Source organism: Oreochromis aureus, linkage group 3 (assembly GCF_013358895.1).
Source record: "Oreochromis aureus strain Israel breed Guangdong linkage group 3, ZZ_aureus, whole genome shotgun sequence".
NCBI lineage: Eukaryota > Metazoa > Chordata > Actinopteri > Cichliformes > Cichlidae > Oreochromis > Oreochromis aureus.
The window spans coordinates 133760728-133772971 of NC_052944.1; the positions used below are offsets into that span (position 1 = coordinate 133760728).

Below are 12244 nucleotides of genomic sequence, written 5' to 3' on the forward strand. Positions count from 1 at the left end.
GTAAGGAGTGGTATGTTATCTCTTCCTACATGTGTCTGTGACGCAAACATGCTTGAGTATAAATAAAGCTGACTGCAAAGCCTCGGGGTGGGTATCACCCGATTACTCACCCGTGCGCACGTAGTTCTCTGAACAAAACTCTGACTGTTTTGTATTCCTTCAATGTGTTTTATAATGTCTTACCACTGACACCTTGTAAACCATGTTGCAACTAACCTCAAGATTAACTTGCATATTATCATAAACTGCAGGGTCTTTAGCCTGACATAGTTAAAAATAAAGGCAATTGGAAATGGTCTTGAAACCGGCACCTCTTTTTTCCCCATTTTCATTTAATATTTCCTAAAGCCATGTTTTCTCCCCATTTTGGAACTATGATTATCTCACTATCAAGCCGAGTTTGGGAGAGACTTCTAGCCTGAGACTTCTAAAAGTATAGGAGAAAAAGTGGCACTTAAATAGGCATTACTTTATGCTATGCTCCAGCTACATGAGGGGAAAAAAGTCTTTTATATGGTTTGTTTTAATGTTATTGCATTTAATGTTTGTATATTGTTTTACATTTTTTGTATAAAAACATAAAACTTAAGAAAATAAATTTGTATTTGTTTTTTTTTGTCTTCTTTTTTGTCTTTCATTTGTTTTTCATTTTCCTGTGAGTGGGCCTCTGGGTCTCTGCCCAGAACACCCATTGAGTAATTTGGCCCAGCCTGTTACATTATAAGTTTGATCAAATTTGAACCAGGTAATTGCCCTTTGAAACATGGATATAATTCTGTTTTACTCATGAAAATCAAGATGCAACAAAGAACTACAAAGACAGCACTTAAAATATTTCTCTACTCTCTGTATCCCTGAGAGCCATTACTAATATGAATTGTTTATTTTGTTGTAACTTTTGCCAAGAGAAAAAAAACAGATATTGATTAATAATTGATTTTCATGGAATATCATATCTGTGAGCTGAAATTCATAATTAGAGTCACACAATCCACCAATGACATGTTGAAACAGCAATTAAGAGAAGATAAAAATGAGTATATAAAAGAATATGAGCTGAAGAATTGGAAACATCAAACTGCAACATATGGATATCAGAAATGCCAAAGTGACAGTGTACAGTCTATTTGTAATAGATCTATGATACAATTTAGATTCCAAAAACTTAGGAAATATAGATTTATAGAAAACAGATTTGAAAGAAAAAAACTTATTACCATTAGCTCAGTGATTTTATGTAAACCTCATATTAAATAGTATTGGTAGCTCATAGAGACTTTGGATTCTTAGTCTCTGGCTCTCCTCTAGCTTTCAGCTATAACATAATGATGATGAAGGCATGTTGTATCACCACCAGAAGTACTGGTTTATCACCTGTCAGTGTGGAGACAACTGGATAAAATCAATCAGAAACAATATGATTGTTATGATCCAATGTGGTGTTTGTTTTATGTGTGACTCCTCCAACCAGAGGATGGCTGTCGGTTTCTTCCCCTTTTCTCTCTTAGGAGATGGACACCTGGGCGTGCCTGCTGAGTAGCTGGGCGGAGTCTCTTCCTGTCCTTGGATTGGATAATTGACTAATCACCTGCAGTATTTAACTACCAGATGACAGCCACCTGGCCCCTCTCTCCTAATCTCCACCATTCAACCAAGAACCTGTGTGTTGGTTCGTTGCAGTGTAGAGTTTCTTTGACAAAGTGTTCAGCCAGTATAACCTTGTGTGTGTGTCTGGCATTATTATGTCAATTTTGTAAATAGCTGTAAATAGATTGGTCAATTAGCAATCGTACACTTTGTTCACCTTGTATATATCCTTCACTGCAGCAGCCTAGTAGGCGTGAGAAGCTACTTTTGTTGATTACGTTTTCTCCTGTTTTTTGTTTAGGAAGTTAGGTAAGTGAATTTGTCTTTTGTTTGGGTTTCATTTTTGTGTAGGAAAGCGTAGGGACCATTAGGGAGTTTTGTTTGTTATTTTGGCACTGCTCACTGCTGAAGCTAATAAATGGCTGCTTAGCACTTTAAAAGTTACGACTGTTTGTGTTCTTGCTTTGGTGGAGCGGGAGTGGGCCAATTTCTTGTTGCGTTCAATACATGCCTGGACAAAGAACGTAACAATGATAAAAATAGTTAGCTTACTACTAAGGTTGGACTGCAGGGGGTGTAAAAGCTGAAAGTGGCTTTACATGGCACCTCAAAAAGACATCATTGACAAAAATGATACTGTGCAAGATATAATGTGCTTTTTATGTTACAGTAACTGGAGGACTCAAAAGCAGGACTCTTTCGCTCAAAGGAAGAACAGGGGCTTTATTTGCAAACACCAGGTGAAATGTGCAACAGTGGAGAAGTGCTATATACAAGGGTGCAGGGTTCAGATCTGCAGGGAAAAGCAGGGGAAACACTCTCACTCCTCTTCTGTCTCTCTTGGCATCTCACCAGTCTCTAACTCCTCTCTCGTACCAGAATTTCCACAAGGAACAAGAATAGGTCCAGGGTGTCTGTACACAAGGAAACAAAGTGTTAGAACAAGAGGCAAAAACCAAAATTACTAGTGTCCTAGCCAGGATTTCACTGACACGAGTGAAGCGAAAATCGAGCAAAGCACAATCTCGCTTGTTGCCACATTATTTAATGGGAATGAAAATGATCTACCTACACACGACTGATTTAAAAAACATCCCAAAGACCAAAGGGAAAGAAAATAACCCAGCTAGCTAGTCCATTTAGCATTTTCCGTTCCAGCAGCTCAAAATGGTACTCATTAATTTGTATGATCCTTACCAGTTTGTATGCATGCCAGGCAATATCAGGGTATGCTCCTAGTGAGATAACATATGGTGCTAATGGATCTTTGTTGTTTCATCCTGAAAAGTGGTTGTGATACTCACTAGACCTTGGCTGGACTTCACACCATTTTATCTGCTCGTGTCTCTAAGTATGGATAAAGAAAAAGAAAGGAACCTTTAGTCAGAGTTTAACAAAGTTGAATAAATACAGTCAGCAGGTAAATATGCATCTAGGCTAGTAACACAGATCTTTACTAGAACCAGAAGATCTGGTTTAAAAAACAAACAAAACAAACAGTGTATAATCTCTTCTACTCTGATACATGGATGAGCTCACACCTACGGTAATTACAAAAACGTTTGATAAGTTCTTTGTGTTTCTGCCCTATTCATCACATTCACTCAGTAACATTTAAAAACAGCCCAAACTCTTTCCTTCAATCAAATGGCCTGTGTGGCTGCTCTTCCATGTCCTACAATAAAGTTTAACATTCAGACATCCATGAAACAGAAGAGAAGAGAGATTTAAAGAGAAGAGATTTAAGGCCCCCAGAAGCTGACTGACTCACTGAAGGCAAGCAAGGAAATTATAGGACTATAACATTATAAGTGGATTTGACAGCATGATTTGACTAGCTCAACATTTCATAGTGTAACATGGGAATACACACTTGTTTTTTTCCTCCCTTAAGACAATTAATGTGGTAATGGCCAAAACTACAAATTGCATTCTGTCATGACAAGCATCAAATCTATAAATAAACATTAAAATAAGACATGCCAAAGTAGAGCAATCTCTCTCCTTTCATCTTAGACAGTGCTGTCATAAGCTGCTTGCCTTTCAATTAATATGTGTATCCAGCCTGCATTACTGCCATCTTGTGGATGGAGTCAGCTATTGTTGCAAAAACCTGTGCTTATTTCAGTATCATCAGAATCAGAAAGACTTTATCCCCAAGAGGCAATTAAGATACAACAGAGCAGCATGACGTTAAAAATAAGGACAGGGCATAAACAGGCAATAAGAATAAGATAAAAAAAATACTTAAAATATACAGTACATACACAGTTTTAAAATTAAAGTGACTGAATAAGTGAATAAATAACTGTAAGTGACTAAAAGTGAATAAAGTGTTGGCAGTATAAAACGAGTATCGTGTAGTTCATGTTTATGGGTGAGGGAGTTAAAAAGCAGAGTGGCTTTGGGGACAAAAGTGGCTCTCCTCCTCCCAGTCCTGCAGGAAGTGCAGCGGAGGAGCCATTGAAATGCGGGGTGAAGAATGTGAGAGGGGTCATTAATAGGGATGGGTACCGGTGTCCGGTGCCATGATGGCACCGGTTCTGACATAAACGGTAGTAACCAGACCGAAAAGCGGCGCACATTTCGGTGCTTTTTTTTTTTTTTTTTCCTTCAGATGTCATACACTTTGGATTCTAGCCAATCATTTTACCTTTAAGAGGATAGTAGGCAGGCCCAGGTACATACGTTCTTTTAGAGCAGAGCTACAGATTAAACATGCCCAAGGCAAAGCGGTCAAAAGTCTGGCTGTACTTCACAGCAAAAGATGCAAACTCAGCAGCCTGCAACAAGTGCTTTAAGCCCCACGCCCCGGCGAGCAAAAAGGAGGAGATCACGTTTAATCGGTTATAAGACGGGGTGAGAAATATAAGTCCAGACATGTGTGGTATCCACAGAAACCTCTGAATCTCAGCTAAAATGTCATATAAACCATTTCTACAACCACCAAACTCAACGAAACCAAGCCACGATTAAACGAGCAGTTTTGTAAATGCGCACAAGTCCGCTAAACAAACAAGGCGAACCAGGAATTCTCCAGACTTCAACCCGTTAAAGATAGGCTGGTTAGCTTCCAGGGCTATCACTGACTCCACACACCAAGTTTCACCACGATCAGACCAAAATTCACTGAATGAGCTGCAAAAGAAGACCACAAAAACACACAGCGGCGCAAATGCGCTAAGACAGAAATTGGCTTACCGTCCAGATTTCCTCCGTTATTTTCGCCGGTAGCCGGTAGCCATGTGATTATCAGCAGTTACCGCCTACCTAGCCGCATCAGAGTCGTTTTCCCTCAACAACCTCCATTTTAGACCCACCTACAGACACGTGACCGGACAGACGTCACATGCAGTAAATTTGGGCCCACGTGGGTTTTGGCATTACAACGTCTGATTGGTTGACGTAACGTGAACGTGGCATCGTTACTGTGACTCTATTGGCTCAAACAATTAAAAAGAGGTGTCAATCATGCAAAGTGACCAAAAGAAACCAAAGTTACAGCCCCTCAGAGTTTAAAGGGCCAGAGGCCAATTAAGCGCTCCATGGCAGAAAAGGCCCATTACCATGTAAATGTGTGGTTAATTCTTCAAAAACACATTTTTTTAAAAAAAGCATTTTTAGGCATGTTAATAAAATTAATTAATGACTGCTCTTAAATACCTAAAAAAAAATCAACTGGCGTGGTGTCCAATTGTGTGCCAGAATTGGACATTTTTGTACAACGTCTGGATATTCATGTATTGACAGTGCTGTAATTTTTCACTGTTTCACTTTAAAAACATAAATCTTTGCACAGATGATGTTTATATGTTGTTACGGTTCTTATCATTTTGCAGAAAAAAAGAGACTGCTAAAAATAAAAACATGAGAGGTTTTTGGACGAAGTTTGTGTTCTCCATTCTTTAAGCACCGGTTTGAGCACCGTTTAAGCACCAGCACCGTTTCAAAAGTACCGATTTGGCACCGGTATCGGATAAAACCTAAACGATACCCATCCCTAGTCATTAATAATTCTGGCTGCCACTCTAAGTGCCTGTTGGCTGAAAAACTGTGCAAGAGTTCTGGCAGGCAGGCCAATGATTTTTTTTAGCACACTGATGCAGTGTGCTGCAGTCTGTTCCTTTTCCGAAGGCTGAGGGAATGGAACCAACAGGTAATGAAGAATCCTTTCCAGAAAGGCATAGTAAAAATTATCATGATGGGTGTGCTGACTGCAAAGGAGTTAAGTTTCCTAAGGAGGTATAGCCGTTGGTGGCACCTCCTGAGAATCTCTTCTGTGTTAGCAGAGAATTTCAGAAAGTTGTCAAAGCTGGTTCCCAAGTATTTGTACTCCTCAACTACCTCCACTGGCTTCCCGTGGATGGTGGTGGTGACTGAAGCAGCCAGATCCCTCTGCCTACTGGAGAAGGTCACCACCATCTCTTTGGTTTTGCTCATGTTCAGTTCAAGTTTGGAGCTGTCACAACACTCTACAAATTCATGAAGACCGGGTCTGTGGTGTTGTGAGGGGCCTGACAGCACTGATAGAGGATCTGGACTCTTCAAGCTGGGTGATACTGTCGGTCTCAAACCTTATGTAGAAAGCGTTGAGGTAGTCAGGGAGAGAGGAGGGGTTGCTGCCTTCCACCTGGATGGTTCTGAGGGTGGTGACCACAGCATTCACAGAGGCCATGGTTTTGAGGCCCTGCCCTGTGGAGGTCCCCTGTGGTGATTTTTTTTTTAACAGTGTTTTTATACTCCAGTTTAGCAGTTTTTATGGACCTCCCTGTTGACCTCCTTTTTATCCAGAGCAGAACCGGTAAAGAAAATCCTTTTGTTTTTTTAAAGAATTTCCTTGAGCTCCTTGGTGATCCAGGGTTTGTTGTTGGGGTACATGGTGACTGTTTTTGAGGGGATAATGTTGTCAACATAGAAGGAGATGTATAATGTCACCGTGTTGACTTGTTTGTCTATGTCATCAGAGGGAGAAAGAAGGCTGTCCCAGTCTGTGACTTCGAAACATCCTTGTAGGGTGAGGATACTTTCCTCTGTCCACTGCTTGATGTTTTTGGTGACCTTTCTAATCCTCTTGATGAATGGCCTTTAAGCAGGCGCCAGCAGGATGGTGTGGTGGTCTGCTGAGCCGAGAGGGGGGAGGGGTAGGGCTTTAAATGAATCTGGTACAGAGCCATAGCATTTATCCAGAGTCTTCCCCTGATGTGTGCTGCATATCATAGCATGTCATACGCATGCCATAGCATAGTGTAGTGCAGTTGTCTCTATCTCTGAGAGTTTGTCCGTCTCTGGTTAACATTGACTGGAGCAGGCCAAGCTGAGAGAAAAGAAGCTTTTTGTGGTGGCCTGCACATGCACATTGTGGATAAATGCTGGTCTTTGACTAGCACTTTGAATTGAATTCTGGATTTAACAGGGAGCCAGTGAAGGGAAGCCAGTGTAGGAGAAATATGCTGTAAGTGTCAGTACTCTTGCTGCAGGATTTGGGATTAACTGAAGGCTTTTCAGATAGTTTTTAGGACATCCTGATAATAATGACATACAGTAGTCCAACCTAGAAGTAACAAATGCATGAACTATTTTTTCAGCATCACTCTGACAGGATTTTTCTCGTTTTAGAGATACTGCGCAAATGGAAGAACGGAATCTTACATATTTATTTAATATGTGCATTGAAGGACATGTCCTGGTCAGAAATGACTCCAAGGTTCCTCACAGTGTTACTGGAGGCCAAGGTAAAGCAATCCAGAGTAAGAATCTGGTTAGATACCATATTTCTAAGATTTTCAGGGCCGAGTACAATAACCTCAGTTATATCTGAATTAAAAAGCAGAAAGTTCGCCTCCATCCAGGTCTTTATGTCTTTAAGACATTCCTGCAGTTTAACTAATTGGTGTGTGTTATCTGGCTTCATGGATAGATAGAGCTGCGTGTCATCTGCATAGTAGTGAAAGTATATGCTATGTCTTCTAATGATGCTGCCTAAGGGAAGCATGTATAATGTAAATAGAATTGGTCCTAGTACTGAACCCTGTGCAACACCATAATTGACCTGAGTGTGTTAAAAAGACTCTCTATTTACATGAACAAGTTGGAGTCTATTAGATAGATATGATACAAACCACTGAAGCACAGTACCTGTAATACCTACAGCGTGTTCTAATCACTCTAATAGGATATTATGGTCAACAGTATCGAACGCTGCACTGAGGTCTAGCAGGAGAAGCACAGAGAAGAGTCCACTGTCAGAGGCCATAAGAAGATCATTTGTAACCTTGACTAAAGCTGTTTCTGTGCTGTGGTGAGCTCTGAAACCTGACTGAAACTAGTCAAATAAGCCACTCCTCTGCACATGATCTGTTAGCTGTTTGACAACTACTCTTTCAAGGATGTTTGATATGAAAGGAAGGTTGGAGATTGGCCTATAATTAGCTAAGACAGCTGGGTCTAGAGATGCTTTTTGAGTAAAGGAGATACGTTGATCATATTTAAGATTGAAGCATTAATTAACGGCAGGACTTCTTTGAGCAGTTTTGTAGGAATGGGGTCTAAAAGACACGTTGATGGTTTGGAGGAAGATAAGATAAGATAAGATTACCTTTATTAGTCCCACAGGTGGGAAATTTGTTTTGTTACAGCAAAAGTGCAAAGTTATGTAGCAGAAATTAGAAAACACTGGAATGCAATAAAATAAAATAAAATAAAATACTATATACAATAGAATAAAATAGAGTAATATATACAATAGAATAAAATAAAATACAAATGCTATATACAACTGAGTAAGAAAATGCAAAAGTACAACTTCGTCATAAGAAGAATTGCACAAGAATTGCACATATAGCAGCCTTATTGCACGTGTGAGGGTTTGATCAGCTGCAGAAGTCTTTGTTGTGGAGTCTGACAGCAGTGGGGAGGAAAGACCTGCGAAATCTCTCCGTCCCACCCCGTGGGTGCCGCAGTCTCCCACTGAAGGAGCTGCTCAGTGCTGTCAGAGTCTCTTGCATGGGGTGGGAGATGTTTTCCAACAAGGATGACAGCTTAGCCGCCATTCTCCTGTCACTCACCACCTCCACTGGGTCCAGAGGGCATCCTAGAACAGAGCTGGCTCTTCGGATCAGCCTGTTCAGTCTCTTCCTGTCCCCAGCAGAGATGCTGCCGCCCCAGCAGACCACATTGTAAAAGATAGCTGAGGCCACCACAGAGTCATAGAAGGTCTTCAGGAGTGGGCCCTTCACTCCAAAAGACCTGAGTCTCCGCAGCAGGTACAGCCTGCTCTGCCCTTTCCTGTAGAGGGCGTCTGAGTTATGAGTCCAGTCCAGTTTGTTGTTCAGATGAACACCAAGGTACCTGTAGCTGTCCACAGCCTCAATGTCCATACCTTGGATGTTCAGTGGTTGCAGTGGAGGATGCTTGTGCCTGCGGAAGTCTACCACCAGCTCCTTGGTTTTACTAGTGTTGATCTGGAGGTAGTTCAGCTGGCACCAGTCCACAAAGTCCCGAGTCAGTCCTCTGTACTCCTTGTCGTCCCCATCAGTGATGAGGCCGACTATTGCAGGGTCATCAGAGAACTTCTGCAGGAAGCACTGTGTGGAGTTTTGGGAGAAGTCTGCAGTGTAGATGGTGAAGAGAAACGGAGCCAGAACCGTTCCCTCTGGGGCCCCCGTACTGCAGACGACCCTGTCCGACACACAGCCCTGAGTCCTCACATACTGTGGTCGGTCGGTGAGGTAGTCCAAAATCCAGGTAGTGAGGTGATGGTCCACTCCAGAGTTCTCCAGCTTGTCCTTCAGAACCGAGGGAAGAATAGTGTTGAAGGCACTGGAGAAATCAAAGAACATGATTCTCACAGTGCTCCCAGCGGTCTCCAGGTGAGCGAGGGAACGATGTAGGAGGTGAATGACGGCATCATCCACTCCAATGCCAGGCTGGTAGGCAAACTGAAGTGGGTCCAGTGATTAGCTCACCAGGCGCCGAAGCTGAGCTAAGACCAACCCCTCCAGGGTCTTCATCAGGTGGGATGTCAGAGCCTCGGGCTGTAGCTGTTGAGGTCCTTGGGGCGTGAAGTCTTTGGCACTGGTACAACATAGGAGGTTTTCCAGAGCTGTGGGACTCTCCCCAGCCTCAGGCTCAGGTTGAAGAGGTGCTCCATCACCCCACACAGTTGGTCCGCGCAGGACCTGACGACCCTCGAGCTGATGCCATCTGGGTCCGCTGCCTTCTTGGCATTAATCCTCCTCAGTTCCCTCCTAACCTGGGTGGTTGAGAGAGACAGGCTGGAGCCTTGTGTTGATTGTGTATTGGATGCTGTTGTTTGGGGTGGGGAGGAGTGAGCAGGGTGAATAGAGGAGGTGTGAAGTGTCTGAGGTGTCAGAGGTGGAACAGCAGCAGTGGGGGTGGGTGAGTCTGCAGCCGATGTTGGAGACTGCCTCATGGCTGAATCAAATCTGTTGAAGAAATGATTCAGTTCATTTGCCCACCTCACATCCCTCCCAGGCAGAGAGTTCTGATGTTTGTGGCCTGAGATGGTTCTGAGGCCTCTCCAGACTTCACCAACGTTGTTTTGCTGAAGCTGGTTCTCCATCTTCTGCCTTTAGCTGTCCTTCCCATTCCTTATCAGTCCCCTCAACTCTCTCTGCACCCTTTTCAACTCCTCTTTGTCTTTGGATTTGAAGGCCCTCCTCTTCTGCTTGAGGACAGCTTTAATTTCTGGGGTAATCCACGGTTTGTTATTGGAGAAACACCGTACAGTCCTGGTAGGTATGGTGTTATCCACACAGAAATTAATATAGTCAGTAATGCAGGTATCTGTTCATCTGGACGTAGCGTTTTGTGGGAGAAACGTTTCATCACTCATCCAAGTGACTTCTTCAGACTCAGCTGACTGCAGGTTTCCCCAATCTTATAAACAGTACATTTGCATAATGACTGAAACCAGCCCACTGAAGGAACAATGGGCTGTGAGGTTATGCAAATGTACTGTTTATAAGGTTTGGGGAAACCTGCAGTCAGCTGAGACAGGAAGAATTCAATTCAATTCAATTCAATTTTATTTATATAGCGCCAAATCACAACAAAAGTCGCCTCAAGGCGCTTTATATTGTACAGTAGATAGCACAATAATAAATACAGAGAAAAACCCAACAATCATATGACCCCCTATGAGCAAGCACTTTGGCGACAGTGGGAAGGAAAAACTCCCTTTTAACAGGAAGAAACCTCCGGCAGAACCAGGCTCAGGGAGGGGCGGCCATCTGCTGCGACCGGTTGGGGTGAAAGAAGGAAAACAGAATAAAGACATGCTGTGGAAGAGAGACAGAGATTAATAACAGATATGATTCGATGCAGAGAGGTCTATTAACACATAGTGAGTGAGAAAGGTGACTGGAAGGAAAAACTCAATGCATCATGGGAATCCCGGCAGCCTACGTCTATTGCAGCATAACTAAGGGAGGATTCAGGGTCACCTGGTCCAGCCCTAACTATATGCTTTAGCAAAAGGAAAGTTTTAAGCCTAATCTTAAAAGTAGAGATAGTGTCTGTCTCCGAATCCAAACTGGAAGCTGGTTCCACAGAAGAGGGGCCTGAAAACTGAAGGATCTGCCTCCCATTCTACTTTTAAATACTCTAGGAACAAGAAGTAAGCCTGCAGAGCGAGAGCGAAGTGCTCTAATAGGGTGATATGGTACTACAAGGTCATTAAGATAAGATGGGGCCTGATTATTTAAGACCTTGTATGTGAGGAGCAGGATTTTGAATTCAATTCTGGATTGAACAGGAAGCCAATGAAGGGAAGCCAAAACAGGAGAAATATGCTCTCTTTCTAGTCCCTGTCAGTACCCTTGCTGCAGCATTTTGGATCAGCTGAAGGCTTTTCAGTGAGTTTTAGGACATCCTGATAATAGTGAATTACAGTAGTCCAGCCTGGAAGTAATAAATGCATGAACTAGTTTTTCAGCATCACTCTGAGACAGGATATTTCTAATTTTAGAGATGTTGCACAAATGGAAGAAAGCAGTCTTACATATTTGTTTAATATGTGCGTTGAAGGACATGTCCTGGTCAAAAATGACTCAAGGTTCCTCACAGCATTACTGGAGGCCAAGGTAATGCCATCCAGAGTAAGAATCTGCTTAGATACCATATTTCTAAGATTTTCAGGGCCGAGTACAATAACCTCAGTTTTATCTGAATTAAGAAGCAGAAAGTTAGCGGCCATCCAGGTCTTTATGTCTTTAAGACATTCCTGCAGTTTAACTAATTGGTGTGTGTTACCTGACTTCATGGATAGATAGAGCTGCGTGTCATCTGCATAGCAGTGAAAATGTATGCTATGTCTTCTAATGATGCTGCCTAAGGGAAGCATGTATAATGTAAACAGAATTGGTCCTAGCACCGAACCCTGTGGAACACCATAATTGACCTTAGTGTCTGAAGAGGACTCTCCATTTACTTGAACAAATTGGAGTCTATTAGATAGATATGATACAAACCACTGCAGTGCAGTACCTGTAATACCTACAGCATGTTCTAATCGCTCTAATAGGATATTATGGTCAACAGTATCGAATGCAGCACTGAGGTCTAGCAGGACAAGCACAGAGATGAGTCCACTGTCAGAGGCCATAAGAAGATCATTTGTAACCTTCACTAAAGCTGT

The 12244-nt window shown here is 42.4% G+C and overlaps 1 long non-coding RNA gene across 1 annotated transcript; it reads right to left on the bottom strand.

Annotated features, from left to right (window-relative positions):
* Positions 1 to 2308: 2308 nt before the first annotated feature.
* Positions 2309 to 4910, bottom strand: LOC120438130. The gene is made up of 3 exons (XR_005611683.1): positions 4789 to 4910; positions 2892 to 2934; positions 2309 to 2501 (listed from the first exon to the last, which is right to left on the bottom strand). It is a non-coding gene; the product is annotated as an uncharacterized LOC120438130 (long non-coding RNA).
* Positions 4911 to 12244: the final 7334 nt, after the last annotated feature.